The following is a 21,657-nucleotide window of genomic DNA, read 5'->3' on the forward strand; positions in this document are numbered from 1 at the left end:
GCCATCTGATTTCACTCATTTATAGAACTTATGAAACAAAACAAATAAGCAAAGGAAAAAAAAAAAAGAGAGACAAACCAAGAAACAGACTCTTAACTATAGAAACAAACTGATGATTACAAAATGGGAGGTGGGGGGAGCAGGAATAGGTGAAATAAGTGATAAGGATTGAGGAATACACTAATCATGATGAGCACTGAGTAATATGTAGAATTGTTGACTCTCCATATTGTATACTTGAAACTAATATAACACTGTTAACAATACTGGAATTAAAATTTTAAACTTCATTAAAAATAAGTTAATTAAAATAAAATCACTTATATTTAAATTTTTAAAATGCCAGGTACCCAGAATAGCCAAAACAATCTTAGAAAAGAAGAACAAAATAGAAAACTCATACTTCCTTATTTAAAAACTTACTATAAGGCTACAATAATCAGGACAGTATGGTACTGGAATAGGGATAGAGATAAAGATCAATGGAATAGAACTGAGAGTCCAGAAATAAATTCATAGATTGATGTCCAATTGATTTTTGACAAGGGTGCCAAGAATATTCAATGGGGAAAGAGTAGTCGTTTCTGAAACTACTGGATATTCATGTAAAAAAGAATGAAGTTGGACCTCTATATCACACCAGAAATTAAAAATTAACTCAAAAGGCGGGGGGAGCACCTGGGTGGCTCAGTGGGTTAAGCCTCTGCCTTCGGCTCAGGTCATGATCTCAGGGCCCTCAGATCAAGCTCCACTATGGGCTCCTCTGCTCATCAGGGAGCCTGCTTCCCTTCTTTCTCTGCCTGCCGCTCTGCCTACTTGAGATCTCTCTCTCTGTCAAATAAATAAATTTTTTTTTTAAAAAATTAACTCAAAATGGGTGACAGACTAAATGTAAGAGCTAAAGCTAAAAAACTCTTGAAAGAAAACATAGAAATAAATCTTTATAACCTAGGATTAGGCAGTAGTTTCTCTGACATAGTACCAAACACACTAGCAACAGAAGAAAAATAAATTGGACTTCATCAAAATTAAAAATTTTATGCTTCAAAAGTTACTATCAACATTAACATTGGTACAATATATAGAGCTATTCTGAGAGAAGGCAACCAACAGAATGGGAGAAAGTATAAGTAAGATATCTGATAAGGAACTTGTATTCAGAATATATTTTAAAAACTCTTACAAATCAGTAATTTGAAAGTTATGATATTGTACTAAAGTTATATGTGATGTAACATACAACATATAACCTATTTATAAAATGTACAAAAGATTTGAACTCATGTTTCTTCAAAGAAGACACACAAATGGGTAACATGTACATGAAATATCTGCTCAGTCTCACTAATTGTTAGGGTTATCAAATCAAAACCACAATGTGATATCATTTCACACTTAAAAGGATTATTATGATTTTAAAAACCAGAAAATAACAAATTGCCAGGATGTAAAAAACAAACTACAACCTTCATATCTTATTGGTGGAAAATTATAAGTGGTGTAGCTACTGAAAAATGGCTTGTTTTGGAAAACACTTCCTCAAAATGCTAAACATAGTAGTACCATATAACCCACAACTTCAATCCTACATATATGCTAAAGAATCATGAAAACATATAACCACTCAAAAACTTGTATACTAATTTTCATAGCAGCATTGTTCATGATTACAGAAAAAGTGGAAACAACCCAAATGAATATCAACAGATGAACGGGTAAACAATATGTAGTACATCCATACGCTAGAATGTTACCCACTTTAAAAAGGAATGAAGTACTGATGCATGCTACAGCATTGATGAACCTTGAAAACATTAACCAACTGCAAGAAACCAGGCACAAAAGACCATATTGTATAATTCCATTTACATAAAATGTTCAGAACAGGAAAATTCATACAAACAGAAAGAAGATCAGTGGTAGCTCTAGGTTGGGAGAGGAATAAGGGATAGTAAATGACTGCTTAATGAGTAAGGAGGTTTTTTGGGTGATGAAAATGTTCTAAAATTAAATAGTGGTGATGGTTGCACAACTCTGTGAATCACCTAAAAACTACTGAATTGTACACTTCAAAAGGGTAAATTTTATATATGTGAATTATATCTCAACAAAATTGTTATTTTAAAATAACAGACTGAAGGGCGCCTGGGTGGCTCAGTGGGTTAAGCCACTGCCTTCAGCTCAGGTCATGATCCCAGTGTCTTGGGATTGAGCCCCATATCTGGCTCTCTCCTCAGCAGGGAGCCTGCTTCCTCCTCTCTCTCTGCCTTCCTCTCTGCCTACTTGTGATCTCTCTGTCAAATAAATTTAAAAAAAAAATTTTTAAAAACAGACTGAAATGTTTGCAAGGATGAGAGAAAGTGGATCTCCTACACATTGCTGGTGAGAATGTAAAATACTACAGTTATCCTGGAAGAGAGACTGGTAGTTTCTTTAAAAACTGAATATATACTTACCATACCACTCAGCAATCACATACCTAGGCATTTACAGAATGAAAACTTACATCCACACAAAAATCTATACAACAATTTTTTATATCTGTCTTATTTGTATTAACTAGAAACTGGAAAAAGCCAAAACATATGGCAAAGGATGAATAATTGAACAAACTGATACATACCATGAAATACTACTCAGCAAAGAAAAGGAATAAATTTTTTTATGCACACAACAACTTGGGTGGATCTTAATGACATTATGCTGAAGGAAAAATGCCAGTTTCAAAAATTCATATACCATATAATTCCAACTGCAAAACATTCTTTAAATTACAAAATTATAAACATGGAGAACAAATTAGTGATTGCTAGTGGTTAGGGATGGAGAAGAGGTAGGAGGAAAGTGTGACTATAAAGGGGTAGCACCACCGAGAGCTCTGTGGTGATGAGATCATTCTATGCCTTGAGTATGTTGATGGTTATATGAATCTACAGCTGTGATAAACTGACATAGAACTAAACACACATACACACACACATACAAACACATACATACTGTATCAATGTTAATTTCCTAATCATAAATAATATTGTACTGAAGTTATAAAAGAGATAACCACTGGGAGAAAGTAGGTAAGTGTACATGGCATTGTTATCTCTGTGTACTATTTTTGTAATGTATAAATCTATAGTTACTTCAAAATAAAAGCTTAAGAAATAACTAAAAACTCACAAAACACTGTTCTAGAGGCTCTTTAAAAAGTCCTTTTACAGGGTAATTGAAATCCAGAAGGTACTTAAATTCTCCAAAATTTAACTCTAAATTCCCAACTCCAAAAATGTATATGTTACAATGCTAAACATGGGAACATTCATAAAAGGGTATGGTCCAAAAAAAAAAAAAGTTCCTTTATAATTGTTTAAGAAAAGAAAAAATTGATAAATTGAATTTCAGCAAATGAAAAATTTGGCTCTGTAAAAGCGCCTGCTAAGAAAACAGAAAGACTAGCTACAGACTGGAAAATAATATTTGCAAATAACATATACAACAAAGGACTGATATCTAATAGATTAATACATAAAGAACTCTCAGAACTCAAAAGTAAAAAAAAAAATTCATCAAATAAGATATAGATAGATAGGGGTGCCTGGGTGGCTCAGTGGGTTAAAGCCTCTGCCTTCAGCTCAGGTCATGATCCCAGGGTCCTAGGATCAAGCCCCGCATCAGGCTCTCTGCTCACTGGGGAGCCTGCTTCCTCCTCTCTCTCTGCCTGCCTCTCCACCTACTTGTGATCTCTCTCTGTCAAGTAAATAAATAAAATCTTTAAAAAAAAAAAAAAAGATATAGATAGATAGATGTACCTATATATGATGAATACATAAGAAGATGTTCAACATCATTAGGGAAATGCAAATTAAAACTGCAATGACAAACCACTATATATTTATCAGAATTTTAAAATAAAAAATAGTAGTAATATCAAATGTGACAGGAAGAAAATGCATTACTCCTACATTGCTGATGGGAATGTAAAACGATATAGCCACTCTGAAAAATAGTTTACCAATTTCCTTTCAAAACTAGAAGTGAACTGGGGTGCCTGGGTGGCCAGTTGGTTAAGTACCTGACTGTTGGTTTCCACTCAGGTCTCTGGGTTGTGCCACTAAGCCCTGTGCCAAGCTCCCCTCTGGGCATGAAGCCTGCTTAAGATTCACTTTCTCTCTCTCCCTCTGCCCCTCGTCCCCCCACCCCATGGATCTGGGCATGTGCTCTCTCACTCTCAAAAAAATAGACCTTAATGTGAGGCAGGAATCTATCAAAATCCTAGAAGAGAACATAGGCAGTAACCTCTTCGACATCGGCCAAAGCAACTTTTTTCAAGATAAGTCTCCAAAGGCAAAGGAAACAAAAGCAAAAATGAACTTTTGGGACGTCATAAAGTTCAAAAGCTTCCACACAGCAAAGGAAACAGTCAACAAAACAAAGAGGCAACCCATGGAATGGGAGAAGATATTCACAAATGACACTATAAACAAGGGGCTGATATCCAAGATCTATAAAGAACTCCTCAAACTCAACACACACAAAACAGATAATCATGTCAAAAAATGGGCAGAAGACATGAATAGACACTTCTCCAAAGAGGACATACAAATGACTAACAGACACATGAAAAAAATGTTCATCATTATTAGCCATAGGGGAGATTCAAATCAAAACCACATTGAGATACCACTTTACACCAGTTAGAATGGCCAAAATTAACAAGACAATAAACAATGTGTGTTGGAGAGGATTGGAGAAAGGGGAACCCTCTTACACTCTTGGTGGAATGCAAGTTGGTGCAGACATTTTGGAAAACAGTGTGGAGAGTCCTTAAGGAATTAAAAATAGAGCTATCCTATGACCCTACAATTGCACTACTGGGTATTTACCCCAAAGATACAGATGTAATGAAAAGAAGGGCTATCTCTACCCCAATGTTCATAGCAGCAATGGCCACAATTGCCAAACTGTGGAAAGAACCAAAATGCCCTTCAATGGATGATTGGAAAAAGAAGATATGGTCCATATATACAATGGAGTATTATGCCTCCATCAAAAAGGATGAATACCCAACTTTTGTATCAACATGGATGGGACTGGAGGAGATTATGCTGAGTGAAATAAGCAGAGAGAGTCAATTATATGATTTCATTTACTTGTAGAGCATAAGGAATAACATAGAGGACATTAGGAGATGGAGAGGAGAAATGAGTTGGGAGAAATCAGAGAAGAAGAAAAGCCATGAGAGACTGTGGACTCTGAGAAACAAACTGAGGGTTTTGGAAGGGAGTAGAGTGATGGGTTGGGTGAGCCTGGTGGTGGGTATTATGGAGGGCACATATTGCATGGAGCACTGGATGTGGTGCATAAACAATGAATTCTAGAACACTGAAAAGAAATAAAATTAAATTAGATTAAATATTTTTAAAAAGCTAAAAATGAATTTTTACAGCTTAGAAATTGCACTCTTGATTATGTATCCTAGCAGAATGAAAGCTTATTTTCATGAAGAAACTTGTACAGCTTTCTGCATAATATCTGAAACCCTGCCAACTACCCAAATTCCCCTCAAAAGATGAATGGTTAAGTAAATTATGGTACATATATACCATGGAATAGTATTCAGCAATTATAAGGAACAACTATGGATATAGAAACAGATGAAAGTCAAGGAAATTATGAGTGAAAACATCAGACTGCATGATTAAATTTACACAGTCATGAAATAACATAATTATAGCAATGGAGAACAGATGAGTGGTTGCCAGGGGTTAGGGACTCAGGAGAGAAGTGTGAGGTTAGCTATAAAGGAGTATCACAAGAGAGTCTTGTAGTGATGAAGACAGTTAAGGATCTTGATTCTATTTGTGGCTACATGGAGATATACATGTGATAAAATTATACAGATAAATACACCCATACAGATAAATATACCCATGCATTGTGCATGCATGCACAAATGATACTTATATAATTACTGAAATCAGAATAAGTTCTATAGATTATACCAATACCAATTTCCTAGTATTGATATAACAGTTACACAGTATATTAACACATGGAGAGGCTAGTTGAGGGGTATATAGAACTTCCCTGTACATTTGTTTGTACCTTTCGGTGAATATATAATTATTTTTAAAGTCTTAAAAATAAATAAATAAATAAATAAAGTAAAATAAATACAAATAAAAGTTTGGGGTTTTTTTTTTAAGATTTTATTTATTTATTTGTCATAGAGAGAGAAGTGAGAGCAAGCACAGGCAGACAGAATGGCAGGCAGAGGCAGAGGGAGAAGCAGGCTCACTGCCCAGCAAGGAACCCGATGTGGGACTCGATCCCAGGACTCTGGGATCATGACCTGAGCCAAAGGCAGCCGCTTAACAAACTGAGCCACCCAGGCGTCCCAAATAAAAGGTATTTTAAGAAAGAAAACCAACTTCTCTCCCCCAGCCCCCTTCTATATTCCCTACTCTTCCTTCTCACACACACAAAAAAGAAACTGAAGAGTAACTTCTTCAAATTTTAAATAGAGAACAACAGAGGCCTATTTTTCTTTGGTTACAGACTTCTGTTATATTAAATTATTTATTTTGTTATTCTGTTATTAAATTATACATTAAATGAAAACATCCTGCTAATATATTAATAGTGGAAAAATTAGGTCTATACAATCATGTGGTTCAGATTAAAATGTTTGAAGTTTATATAATCAAAGAAAGCCAGGCACAACATCAAACTGTTAGACAAATTAAAGTTTTTAATAGTTTTTTAAGAAGATATTATATGGTAATCAACTGTTTCATTAGCTTTAATACTACCTACATTTAAATGTTTACATACTAGTTCCTAGTTTAATTTGAACAAATTGTGCACAATTCAAATATGCTTTCTCTGGATTTCAAAACTCTTCAAATGTAAAGACCATTTCCCCCCACTGGATACACACAGTGAGTTAAGATTTCAGAAAAATATCCTCCTTCCCTTAGATAAAAGGAGTTAAGTATCTGCTTGGATTCAACTCCAGCTTGGATAATTCAGGAAACATTGATGATGTATAGAATGCATTATAGAGAAAGTCTGGGAGAAAACTCAGAAGGAAAAACATGCTGAGAGCACAAGGAATTCTCCAAGAACGGGTATTTGACTCTAAAAAGAGGGCTAGTGAGAGAAGAACAGGAAAAGTCCAAGCTGCAAAGTAAATTAGGACGATGCAATAGGAGTAAGATCTTTTAGGCTCTGAGTGAATCGCAAACATAAATACAGAATTCCCTAAAAGAGCTATGAAAATGAATTGTGAAAGGAAGTCTGTATGGAAGTGTCGCTATGTGCAAATCTCCCCTGCGTATTTTAATTTCCTTCACATGAGCATTAGCACAAATCTTCCTAAGTTAGTAGTCTGCACTCTCATTTATTCAGCACAATTAACTTTGCCTCATCTTCTCAAGCTGTCATTTCTTGATGAGCTTTTCCTACTCTTCTTTATTTTCTATTCTCCTTCCTTAAACTAGGGGTTTCAGATCACTATCACTGTATTCCCTGTGTGAAGAGAGAGCCCTTTCACAGCAGATCCTCAAAGAAAAGCAAATCCTACCCAAAGCCAATCATGGCGTCTTTACACCCCACCATGGTTGGGCCCCAACAGAAGCTGAAAGCTCCAGAGACCATACTTTCAGCTTACAGCCCCTCCCAGGACAGAGCAGCCCCAGGAACATGGGATTGAAGGCAGCTTCCACATCTTCAACTTCAAAGACTAGGAACGAGGGCTACCACCTCCCTTCTCTAGGATCCTCTCTCTCTACATAAGAAATTTCACAAGGGAAAATCAAAGCTCCATCCCCTGCTCCCATATTTTCAGTGGGAAGCACCCTCAGGAAGTTGTCCCCACCTTTACTGTGACAAGGAAAAAATATAGGTTAATTTATGATAGCCTCCGGACCCCCGATTAATTTCTCTCAATGTGTGAACAAAGATCTTCATGTAAAAGATGTTCAGAGCATTATTTACCCCCTTCGCTCCTGCTCAGTGGCATCAACTTTTAGTTTTTGGACTTAGTATCTGAGTGGTGAATAGTGATATCCCAAAAAAAGGACTATGAATTCAGTAATTTCTAAGTTAATTTGTATTCTATTCATCCTCGCAGCATAAAATACCTATAAAATAGTTTAATTCGTGTGTGAAGCCTATCATTTACTTAGTTCACAGCCAATATGTGATCTATCCCTGTGCTGACAGATTCCTTTCAATAGTTCTTCATCCCATTCACAGGTGGGAAAACACTGTTCTGGGGAATGTTCCTGAAGCAATGAGTTGAAAACTGTTTCTCATGGCAGGAACACATTAGGCTGGGATTTTAAAAACACGGCCATGCAATGATAATAATGCCAGTGAAATTTAAAATACCGTGAAAAGAAAACACAATGTGCTAGTGACTTGGAAGCTTCACTGAGATATCCTGGGGTCGCACTCATAAACACCAACTTAATTGCCCTGCCAGACAGGCATGCCCCATGTGAGAACCTTGTGTCTCAGTACTGCTTTCAGTCTCACTCACTGTTTCTCTTTTTCTGCTTCTTTTTTGATGTTTTGTTTCTGGGAGAGTTTGCACTGACCACCACCTTTTCTGACTTTCATCAGAAGCCTGGCTTTGATTATAAGGTCCAACAATCTGGTCTCTTTGAGCAGAAGATGACAAAGAATCTGGTTTCTGTTCAATAGAAGATGATGAAAAGAAGATGATTGTCTCTTCATATTTATTTGTTTTTCTTGAGGATTCTGACATCTCCTGGCTATCTCTTTGTGTTCTGTCTTGTTTCTGCACCATTATGAGTTAAAATCACTTAAGACAAGAAACGGTGTTATTTCTGCTAGAAGGAAGAGTAGCCTATGAACTAAGGAACAGCTGACCTGTGCGCCTTTGAGAACCGTCCTGTATTCCTGGCCATCTTGTTACCCAACCACAACCTACCAGTGAGTTCTGCAGACTCATGCTGCAGTTACAGAATGGAGGCTGCTGGTCCTCTCATTATGTGTGTGTAAATGAGTATTGTCTTTTCCCTGCTTCACAAAAGTAGAGGAACTAGCCTTTTTAAATGGTTTCTGAAATTTTCATGGTTGTATTTCTTGGCCTAATAGAACCTAGACACCATAAACCCTCTCTTTACATAAATAAATATTTATGAGTAATTGTGGTTCTTTCTATATGTGTCCCATAATAGTAGTTGTGCTCATCTTCTCCCTCAAAAATTTAAAAAAGTTAACTAGACATTAAAATCTGTAATATGTACATACTATAGGATATATAATTCAATCAGATCTACCCCCATCAGAAAGAAAGTGCACACAAAGATTTAAATGAATGAAACTGGTTTTGTGTGGCTTTGAAAGCAGACAGCTCGACCTCTGGAAGAGCTTTGTGTAGTTTGTATAATTTTGAAAACAACTGTGTGAATCGGCCAGAATGTGAGCTGGAATGGGAAGGCAGGATCAGTGCTGGCTTGGCTGGTGCTTTATGACCTCTAGAGAAAACAGAAGGGTTCTGAGTACAGTAGCCTCTCTTACCCATGGGGGATACATTCCAAGACTCCCAGTGGTTATCTGAAAACTCAGACAGTACTGAAACTTATACATACTATACTTTTTCATATATGTACATGCCTAAGATAAAGTTTAATTTGTCAATTAGGCATAGTAAGAGATGAAAACAATAATAAAAAATTAAAAAATAAAATAGAGCAATTTTAACAATATACTGTAACAAAAGTTACATGGTCTCTCAAAATATCTTATTGTACTGTACTCACCCTTCTTCTCATAATGATGTGAGATGACAAAATGCCTCTGTGTTGAGATGAAGGGAAGCAAACCACGCAGGCACTGGGACCCAGCGTTAGGATACTACTGATCTTGTTTCTAAAATAAAGAAAAATCCAGCTATAAACTCAATCTTACCCAGAAGTTGGTAAGATTCTTCAGTTGTACAAGTGGGAAGTGTTTCCTAAGCAAACATACTGGTATATCTTGCTTACCTCCAGTGAAAATTAACAAATTGGGTTATAAACTCTTTAAAATTTATCAACCCTCCTGTTTTGATTGGCGTATAAAGACTAATAAGTGTACATACATTTAAAGTAAAAGAAATCAAGTATTTCCAGAAAATAAACCATTACTTGAGCTTCTAATGCTTTAAATAAACTCGTCCTTCCAGAAAGCTTCAGACATCCACTGAAACAGAATCTCAGTGGGGAGAAAAAGTGGTGGAGGAGGACAGGGAAGTTGAAATTAAATTATTGCTCTTGGTTGCTAAGTTCCAAGATATGATGCAGATAAATACAAGTTGTTAGGGAAAAATAATTCTAAGAGAACTTCAGCACTTTAAAGAAAAAATTAAAGAGTTTTAAAATTTGTATATAAGTATAAAATGAAGTTCAGACAATATTGCTAATGAAAGTGAATTCTTGACAAAACTGACTTTTCCCAGCATGAAAAATGTTAACATAATAATCTACTTTATAAAATACTTGGTTTTATTTTCGCATGAAAATCTAACCATTTTAAGCTATCCAAATTCTCTAATTTTGTGAGCCAAGTAAATCTCATTTCCACAAAATATTTAGAATTACAGAAAATAAAAATTATAAATTTTAAATTAAATTAGAATAAACCATGTCTTTATTTAAAAGGGTTAATTCTTATGAATGTGTACCAAAAATTAAAATGTCACGTCTCTGGTATATTCGTAATACCACAGGAACTGTGTTTTATTGTATTGCATAAACATAAATAATTTCCAAAATCCTCAGTTAACCATGAGAAATTTGACTCACTTTAAATTGAGAAGTTTTGGTTACTTGAACAATCCTTTAAAAATTCAAATTCATAGAAATAAAGAGAATGCAAGGATGCCGAGCATAGTTTATATACATGCCTCTTTTTTTATATACATTAGAAGAAGCTGTCAGTTAATAGGTGGACACAGTTGTGCAGATACCTTGGGGGTATATTACCATACGCGTTTCTTTTTCTTACCTCTAGAAGGGTGAAAGGGATGTAGGTGACCACAGGCAAATGCATACTATGTGCACATATGAGGCACAGCCCTCCAAACCCAAGCTCTGTCGGTCTGTAAGGAGCTTGTGTTGACTAATTGGTCTCAGCGACTGGTTTCCCAGAAGCCCACACACCTGTGCAGGGAAGTCAATCGTCTGGGTTAAAGGTTGAAACAAATTAAGAAAGAGAATGAGACTATATAGTACATTAATCATTATAATTATTACAAAGGAATATGAAAACATTTATAAAATAATGGATGTGATTTTCCTGTTGGTTCATATAGGAAAAAGATTGTGTCTTAAAATTTGATCATACAAGAATGTGAAAAGAAATAGTAAAAAAAAAAAAGGCTATACAATGAGTTGTAGAAGATCAGAGGGAAATGAATTGTATTTTTCTTGGTCTTACATCTGCAAATAAGTTTGAAAGAAGTATCTAGGAAGTATTAAAATGATTACTAAAATTGGCTTAACTTTGAGAAACTAATTTATAAGTTAGAATCCAGGGAAAGGAAAGCTGTTTCTGTAAAGGGTCAGACAGTAAATACTTTCAGTTTTGTGACTCACAGCTTTCTACTGCAACTATTCAATTCCTCTGTTGTAGCCCCAAAACAGTCACAAACAACAAATAAAAGGATGTGGCTAGATTTGACCCGTGAGCTCTAGCTTGTGGAGCCCAGAGACAGATAAAACACTCTGAATTCTTTAATGGAAAATGCTACATGGGTGGTATATAAAAAGAGTAAAACAAGAATTTAGTTTCCCTCCAATGAAAATGACAAATTGATCTTTGAGTAACAGTTTCCTTTTCAAAAGAAATAATAAAAATCATTCTATACCTTCTCTATACTCAGCAGCCTCTTAACTCTCTGTACTTCCATTATTTGTTCTTGAATCAATTTTAAGAAGAGCCCACTTTTGAAAAAGCTACCATTTCTAGTAATTATAGTTTCAAGCTGCTAAGGTTATTTTCTTTCTTGTCTGAAGCAAACCATTTCTTGCCTTTAGGCATTTATGACTTAAGCATATGCTATTTCCTCTGACAAATATTTTGGATATTGCCTTTCCTAATTTAGGCCCCATATTCAAAATAATTCTTCCTTTATAACCTAATCTTCAAGATTTTCCAGACAGGATAACATCAAAGATTTGCCTCCTTCACACACACACCTTATAAAAGGAGAATTACTGGTAATAAATGGATATGTTGGAAAGTCTCCACAATTTTTCCAAAGCCCACAATATCAAAGCCCACAATAATGAATTAGCTAGAATATCAAAAGAGAAGTTCAACCTCCCTTAGTTAATTATATACAAGTAAAATGTTATTAACATGAATATGTTTGGGAATTGAGTTATCTTTCAGATTAGAAAGAAATATATTGATAGTTATATACAAAGACTGGCATAATAACTCACAACAACTGAATTTTTTTAATTTAAAATTGTTTCTAGGCTTAAATATCCTTGCTAATTAGAAAAACGATAACAGGGCAACTGGGTGACTGAACTAGTTAAGTGTCTGCTTTCGGCTAAGGTCCTGGGATTGAATCCCACTCATCAGGGAGCTTGCTTCTCCCTCTCCCTCTGCTGTTTCCCCTGCCTGTGCTCTCTCTCTCTCTCTCTCTCTCAGATAAATAAATAAAATCTTTAAAAGAAAGATGATAACACTCACATTACAGTATGACTTAAAATGTCCTGAAAATTTGTTAATGTCCACAATATACTTTTAATCTAGAAGTAATCACTGAGTAACTCCTTGTAAATTCCATAATACATTACACACCAAGAAAGGCATCCATAATCTTGTGACATTATTTATCATAATAGATTAATTCAAGCCATCTGATCTCATCACAGACAGTTATTTTTTTGTGTTTTCCTCAAAGTTGCCTAAAGATTCCTGCTACAAAATTCAGATCAGAAATCTGAGTTTTCTAGAATATCCAAAAAGCCTCAGTAATTTCTATGTTCTCTTAACCAGTTATATCAAAATAATAGTCAATTGGGCATAGGCTTGCCAGGGGAAACTGACACTGTCATCACTAACAGACATCTGTCAGTCTGTACCAACGTCAAAGTCTAATTCCAGGACTCTTAATCCAGAAGCAGACAAATTGATGAAAGTAAGCTGCTAACTAACCTAAGATCAGCAAAACAAGAATCACCCAGAAACAAACAAAACTGACTCAGGTGTGATTAATGATGAATTTTAATGTGAGAAAATCCTTTCTTCTTGATCTGTCTCTATACCTCATTTTAATAGGCTATTCACATAAACGTGTGTGTGTGTATAACTAGAATAAAGCATTCTTCAAATGGTATCTTGTTTCAATCAAACTCAAAATTCAGGGGGAAAAAAATCTACAAAAGTTCTTAAAATTATAACCTAATCATCAGGAGAATCTAAGATCTATGATCCTGGAAAAAGTGGCATAAATTGATTGGCTTTTTTCATAAAATAACTCAAAAGAGGGATAACTGTGATTAAATATTATGCAAAATACTTTACTAAATCTTTTTACTTTCTGAGATTATGTTATTTACATAGACTTAGTAAGAATATGTCCCCCTTTCTGCCAGAATATAATTGAAAAAAATTAAATTCATAACCCTTCCCATGCTAGAAATGTCACATAGAAAAATAAATTTCACTTAATCGGGTATAATAAACCTATGATTAAAGAGTAGAAGCTATACATCATATGTGAAAATGATGTCTATAAATTTTCTATTAAAAATTGGTTGCACCTGTTTTGTGGCTCGTGCTATCCTAACTTTATTGAGGGTGCGGAATGTAATATCCCAGCTGGAAAGGGTGAGAAAGAGGATGAGCCCCTGCAGTTTACAAGTACTACAGGAAAAACCTGAGAAGAGAATCGGACAGTTCTTTGTACCTGGTCTCCGTCAACAAACTAAAAGGGAATAAACATACTTCTCACACATGAAAAGGATAAAAACTCAGCCCTGAAGACTTTTTAAAACTTTCAGACAGAAACTAACTCCCAAGCCTGAGTATCCTATGGCTCTAATTTTATTAACCACATCAAAAGGAGATACTTTTGCATTAATCAGCATTTCCTGTTATACTTATAAAACCAGCCAAATAAAATATCAAATTAATTACGGGAATCATAAAAGTTCTAAGCACACAGATGTGATCAAACTAGCACCTTTGAGAAAGGACTAGGAGGGTACTTGAAAGCAAATCTGCGACCTTGGTCTGCCTCTTTTTTGAGCTACTGCAAACCAAGCCCAGCACCATGAAGCACTTTGCACCTGAGAACAATAATAACCAGAAAGCAACCAGGATCGCCCGGTCTCACTCTGGTTCTCAAAGTAAATGAGACCTTGAGCCATTAGGCTTAAAAAATTTCAGTTGTTGGGAGTTATTATGCCAGTCTTTATTAGGCTTAAAAACAAAAACAGAAATGTTCTTCCTGACTTCAGAAGTCTTGCTGCCCCCAAATACAGATAACCTTTGAGTATATGATAATCAAGTGAGAAAATTGTTGTTTTTCCACTATCAACTTACTACAGTCATCTTGCATAATTTAATTTCTTTCCTTTAAATAACTGTTACAGATTTTATTTGGACACTCATCTTTAAAAGCCTGGACTCCCTTGCAAAATCTCTTTCCAAGTATGCTCCTTTTCTATTCTAAATGCTTTTGTCTCTGTGGCTTCCTCCCACGTGTAAGCCCCCCTGCTCTTCCACAAGGATCCCCTGCAAAGTAGCTTCGAGAAATTCCCCGCGAACTTGTGTGAGACAGCCTGACCCAGGCACGATTACAACGAGCAGGCCGCCACCCCTTTGTAGCCCGCAGGATGTCCACTGCCAGGTCCTGGAAAGCTGCGAAGGGCTCTAAGCCTCTTTTGTTGGCCACCCAGCCATCTCTCCAGCACTACCAGGTTATCATCCCTTTTCAGCCCAGAAGCTTCCTTCAACAGGCTCCCTTCCAGTTTCAAAATGACCCTGAGAGGGAGGAAGGAGAAGGCAGGCTCTGAGGAGGTCTTTGGATATTAAATCAGCCCAAGCATAGAAAATCCACTGTGGCTAAATCTTCTATTTCCTTTTCCTTATGAGCCTGCCTATATGAACAGAGTCACTCTGCCTCTCAGCCGTTATCTGCCTCTTCAAAAAGTTAATGCAGCTTCCAATTAGATCTTTTTTTCCTCCTGTTAATCTTGGTTCTGAAACCAGACTGCTGCTCTTCCTCTGCTGTCGTCCCAGTAAGCCAAGTCTCAATTAGCCAGCCTAGTGGTGATTACCACCTTGTCGCTTCACTGTTCAGACATTCTTTAATTTCCTGGAGCATGCCGGCCCCCTTCCTCCCATCTTCCCTCCCTTCAAAGCACTTTTGCTAAAACTGCAGCCCACGATGTCTCAAGCTGTATTATTCTGCAGGCGGTGGAGGGCTGACAGGAAGGATGCCTTTTCCAGTTTGTCCAGACACATTTGCATGTACGGAATCTTAGATGAGAGTCTTCTCCTGGTACCACAAGTTTCTAGATGTCCCAGTGAGACCCTCTCCTGACCCTGTGGGCCCAAGGAGTTTTGATGGAGGGGCTCCTGGTGGTCGGCAAGAATGTGCCTTGGCCTCAGGTCCCTAGGGTCGAGCCCCACATCATGCCTTCTGCTCAGCAAGGAATCTGTTTCTCCCTCTCCCTCTGCCACTTGGGCTCTCTCGCTTGCTCACTCATTCTCTCTCTCTCAAATGAATAAACAAAATCTTAAAAAACAAACAAACAAAAAAGGAGTTTAGTTGGAACTACTCCCCAAAGCAGACATTAGCTTTAAATTTTAAGAGAGAACAGAGAGGTTTCGGGCTCTTGTTTTCAATGATAGGAGATGACTGGCTGAACCCACTTATCAGTAAATCTCACCTCAGAAATAAACTCAAAATTTTTAGACTTCTATTTTAGTTCTGCCAGTAACTGAGTAGAGAACCTTGAGTGGATGTTGAGCAGAGCCAAATACTGACTGCAGTACTCTTGTTTAGAAGATTAGGAGTCTTCTGTTTAACTTATAGCTAAAATCACAACCTTATTCTCCTTATTATATTCTAAAGGCACACGAAAATGAGACCATGGGAAGAAGAGACAAAGAAAATGAGGGAAGAGCAGACAAGAGATTTCCACAAAATTTAGAAGCTGGAATGTGAATCAAGGAATTAACAGAGAAGATAAGTCCCAAGTGAGGATTGCAAGAGAGCGATGAAAGTCGTCTCACACAGCAGACCCTCAGAAGACTCACAAACTGGAGACTAATAGGCACAGAAGGCGGGAACAAGGCAGGAGGTGAAAGGGCAGAGGGGAGGGGGAAAACATTGAAAGTCATCAGCAGGGGCTTCTGGTTGGCTCAGGAGGTAGAGCATCTGACTCTTGATCTCAGGGTTATGAGTTCAAATTTGAGCCCTATGTTGAGTGTAGCAATCACTTAAAATAAAAACATATTTTAAAAAGGGGGGCACCTGGGTGACTCAGTCAGTTAAGCCTCTGCCTTTGGCTCACGTCATGATCCCAGGGTCCTGGGATCGAGCCTCACATCGGACTCCCTGCTCAGCGGAGAGCCTGCTTCTCCCTCTCATGCCGCTCACCCTGCTTGTTCTCTCTCTCTCTCATAAATAAATAAATAAATAATCTTTTTAAAAAATAAAAAATAAAATAAAAAGTTGGGGGAGGCATCTGTGTGACTCAGTCGGCTAAGCAACTGCCTTCAGCTTCGGTTTTAATCTCAGGGGTCTAAGGTCAAGTCCCACTCTGCTCAGCACGGAGTGCATCTCCCTCTCTCTCAAATAAATAAAGAAAATCTTTTAAAAAGTTAAAAAGAAGGTCATCAGCAGAAGGTTGAACTGCAGTTCCCTTCCAGCCTACCAGCCAGACCTTATATATCCCTTCTACCTTCTGTCTTCCATTGCAGGACACTGGAGCTTCATTCTGGTGAGGGAATTAAACTAGTGCCTCCAAAGCCCAGTGCATAAGGCAGAGCAGAGGCATCTACTAAAATGAGGCTAAATAGATAAGTGGAAGCCTACCTTCTGAATCAGAAGTCCACCAACCCCTATTCAGCTTCAAAACTCCTCAGTTAATCAGAGCACAGTCAAGCAGAAGGACATTGGTAGATTCTTCTCTAAAGAAATCAAATGGTCCAAGAAAAATAACTATTAAGGGAGGAAAAAAATTCTTCTACTCTCTTAGATTCCATAGTTTGTGAAATAAAGTAACAAGAAGACATATAAACAAGGAAAAACAGAATCCATTAACATGTGTATTATGCATACATGTGGGAGAACTCAGTGATGATCAAAAGGGGTGGTTAGAACTTGAGCATTACGTAGCCTCTTAATAAAAAACAATAAACGTTTGGAGAAGTAACAGGACGTAGGAAAAGAGGTTTAAGCTTTTATAGATAGCAGACTGTGGGAATGTAAATAAATGCGAGAAATTTGGGGCACCTTGGTGATTCAGTCAGTTGAGCATCTGACTTTTGATTTGGGCTCAGGTCATGATCTCAGGGTCACGAGACTGAGCCCCACCTCATGCCCCATGTTGGCCAATGGTTGGTGCAGAGTCTGCTTGAGCTCCTCTTCCTTTGCACACACACACACACACACACTGCTCATTTGTGCTGTCTTTCTCTCTCAAATAAATAAAACAGGGGCACCTGGGTGGCTCAGTGTGTTAAGCCTCTGCCTTCAGCTCAGGTCATGATCTCAAGGTCTGGGATCAACACAGGACTCAATCCCAGGAACCTGGGACCATGACCTGAGCCAAAGGCAGATGCTTAACCAACGGAGCCACCCAAGTGTCCCTATCTTTGGGTATCTTAATCAACCTTACTGGAAGGAGAGAAGACTAAATCAAGGCTAAAGCCATACTTGGTAAAGAACAACAGTCATTCACATTAGCCAGGAGAAGGGATGGGTCATATTTTATAGTTTAGGCAACACAATCATATTTTGTGAGAGGGAGTCAGACATGGCTTTTTTCTTGCTCCATCATGACCACAGAATGTCCTCACCTAGTGCTGACATTCTGTACCATTGTTCATATTCAGCAGGAGAACACCAAGCCCAGGCCAGCTTCCAGATACCAGGGCCTGCTCTTCTCTTTCACACTGGTTAGCTACAAAGGTTCTCATCTGTACCATGTCAAACAGGAAATGGCACATCAATTAGGAATTTGAAGGGGCCTGCCACCCTGGGCCTAGCGCTGATGATACAGTTTGTCCCCAATTTGGTTTCAAGTGTCTGACCTCAACTGGCCAAGGCTTATGGTTTGCAGTCCCAACACCCAGTGTAAGGAAGAAATCTTGTCAGCTCCAAGGGCCAGCACTGGAAGCACCAAGCCCCATGCTGGCCAGCTGGAGCACACATGAACCTATGGTCCCTGTTGGAAGAGCAGCTAGACATGGCTCTGGGTACCACAGGCTCAGCCGAGCAGCTATAACCCTGGGAGGGAGTCTCGTTATTTCAGGGAAGGCTCAACCTCCAAAAGGGTGAAGCTTTGATATGCAGGTTTTTTTAGTGAAAGGTGTATGGAATGACATTTGCAACTAGGGCAAGCTTTCTTTCCTTTACAGGTGTCTCAGCCAGAACTACTGTAAACTGCCAAGAGGACCTACGTTCCCCAGGAGCCACTGAACATTAATGTATGAATCTGATCTTTAAACCCTTAGTGCTAGGCATCACTGAGGCACCACCAGCTGCCTCAGATTATGGTCCTGCAGCTCTAAGACAAGAAGTAGCAAATTTTATCAATGGACAAATACAGAGGAACTAGGTGGCTAGCACAAGAGGGGTGGAGTGGTTCATCACAGAAGAAATAAGTATCTTCTTAGAATGAAAATCAGAAAGAAAAAAAAAAAGACTACGAAATTGATTTCAAACACAGAGTCTTAGAAGGGAATTAAAAAGACTTTAGCAGTAACAGGCTGCCTCTATAAATTAGGTTTACTCAGTGACTCAAGGGAGAACTAGGTCAGTTTAAGAAACAAGTTTTAGCCTTTCAGTCAAAAGACTAGCTGTGGGAAAGGAGAAGGAAAATATATGTATAATAATAAAAAAAAAAAAAAAACCATACTGATTAAGCTGCAGGGAGAAAAGGCTTGCCTTTGGAGAAAAGTCTGAGACCACAAAAGCCAGAGATCTCAAAACAGATTTGAAAGGTAAAAAAAAAAAAAAAAAAAAAAAAAACAAACTATACTTGGGCCTAACTGCTCAAAAAGCTATACTCAGGGATGAGCAGGACATTTTAGTTCTTGCTAGATCAGAGAGGGTGATGGAGCCAGGGTGATCCCACAGAGGAAAATAGGGAGACCAGAGAGAGCAAGGGAATGATGGTCCAGGGACACCGTGGCTCAGGAAACTCTCCAGGGCCACCCTCTCTGAGCCTCAGGTGGCAAATTAATAAGAACAATAAGGAAACTACACTTGGATGATTGGGACACTCACAGGAGACAGAAGGAACATCTGTACTGACCTGAGAGGGGAAGACCAAGAAAATCAGTGTGAAATACTCCAGGAATTATTAAGTGAATGTCAAGATGTGAAGGTGGACATTGTGAGAGAAAAATGCCTGAGACGTGCAGGGGGCTGGGTATATGGAAGTAAAGATGAGAGGATAAAGTACAGCCTGGCAGGATACTGGCAGCCTGAGTCCTGGCCTGAGTTACTGGCTGGGCATATTGTGGAATTAATTGCCTGATTTAGGGAGGAAATGTAGCAGGATTTGTTCAAACAATGGAGAATTCCGTGGGGCCCCTCTGAGGCAGAAACTGAGCCAACCTGAAAGGAAAGAAGTCCTTGTTGGCAAGAGGAAAAAAAAAAGTTTAAGCTCATGCACATGTGTTTCTTCAATACGAGGAGCTTGGAGCTGGTGCCATGATAATCTTGTTAATACTATTGACTGTATAGGATTAGGTCAGCCTTAAAGAGGATGGGACATTTTAGCATGTGCCCAGGGTGTCAGGGCCACAGAGGGAAGCCAGGCTTTGCAGAAAGAGGTCCTTCTTACTAGAGAGAGGGCAAAACACAAAAGCAAGAATTGGGCACTAATCTTTTAACTTCAATTAACAAGCCAAAAATTTTAGCTACAAGTTTTTGGGGGCTTTGCAAATGAAAAGAACACATATTCAAATTTGAGACCCTGGCATGCAGCTGGCATGGTATTGTTTGAGCTAAGTTTAGGCTGGCTGGCTTTTAAGTTCACTTAATCATCTCTGGCGAGCTATACTGAACTGCATGGCTAGACATAAGTGGATTTAAGATAAAGAAAAGGAAATGAATTTTTGGCCAAGGGTACAGTATGGCCTTGGAGCTGCTTTATGTAAAATCCTGTCCTGACCCATGTTGGTACTAGAATTGGCAATTAGTGGATTAGGGGGTCAGACCCTCCTCACCTGCAGCCAGATTTACCCATTTCCCTTTTTTGGGCTGGCCACCAACTAAGAATCATTTTTTACAATTTTCAAGGGTTGGGAGGCAAATAAAGAATATGCAACATAGATCATGTGTGAACTCAAAAGCCTAAGATATTACTATTTGGCCCTTTACAAAAGAAAATTTCCCATCTGAGAGAAAACACTTTCTTCTCTCCACATTCCCACCTGAGATGACCAACCCTGCCCCTCTCTTTGAGAAGTGTTGGATAAGAGTTTCCACTTCTTTCCCACTCCTCCTCCTGAGAAATGAATGGCTACTGAGTGGTGACAAGCACCGTTAAGTTGGGTCGTGTCCCACATAATGAGAGTTGGCATTACTTTGCTCAAATGGAGAAGTCAGCCCTTTCCTTCCCATTGTCTTGGCCCCAGCTTTGCCTGGTGAGTGGGTTTATGAGACCATGCGATAGACAAAGTTCTACTTTACCAAGTTAGCTCTCCCACTGGCAAGTCCCTCAGTTCAGACTTCTGGGGAGGTAAGAACTGGGGACCAAAATTTGGCCTTGGGTGTAAGCTACATTTTCCAAGCAAGTCTTACCTATCCGCTCCAGGAGGGTACCTATCAATGAAGGTGAACTCTGGATTCTTAGCAGGTGACTCGTGGCTCCTCCTCATGACTAGAACTTGGCTGAGGCATGCTCCACCCTCCAGTGTTTTTATTCATGTGCATAGGTCCTCAAAGCCCTTCTATAAATTAGAAGGAAAACTGAGCAAAATCCTTTAGGGAGGCCTTATATTTCTCTTAGAGATTCACATCTTGCTATAGAGAACACAGTGATTATGTAATTAAGTTTCTAGAATTAGACATACTCAGACTTCAACTTAGTCATTTGCTGTCTGTATTAACCTTTGGTAAATTCCTTCAACCTGTGACTCAGTTCTCTCATCTCTTAAGTGGGGATTAATAATAGTACTAAAATAGCATGTTTTTGAAGGCAGTTTACAGAAAGCTCAACTCAAAACTATCTAAACAATAAAATAATTTATTGCTCACATATTGAAAGTTCAGAGGTCAGGGGGGCCTCAGGGTTGGTTGACTCAGCAGTGCCGTCAAGGACCTCCATTCTTTTTAGTTTTCTGCCCTTCTGTCAATAGTGTCAGCTTCCTTCTACACCACTAGGAATGTCGGTTGTCCCTCCCTCATTTTGAGTGCTTTGGCTTTTCGGGGATAGGACAAAG

General features: G+C 38.2%; 1 pseudogene; it reads left to right on the top strand.

Annotated features, from left to right (window-relative positions):
* The first annotated feature begins 14,299 nt into the window (after window positions 1-14,299).
* Window positions 14,300-21,657, top strand: part of LOC132016289 (large ribosomal subunit protein uL4-like) — a 165,842-nt pseudogene continuing 158,484 nt past the window's right edge.

The sequence above is a fragment of the Mustela nigripes genome, chromosome 4, assembly GCF_022355385.1.
Source record: "Mustela nigripes isolate SB6536 chromosome 4, MUSNIG.SB6536, whole genome shotgun sequence".
NCBI lineage: Eukaryota > Metazoa > Chordata > Mammalia > Carnivora > Mustelidae > Mustela > Mustela nigripes.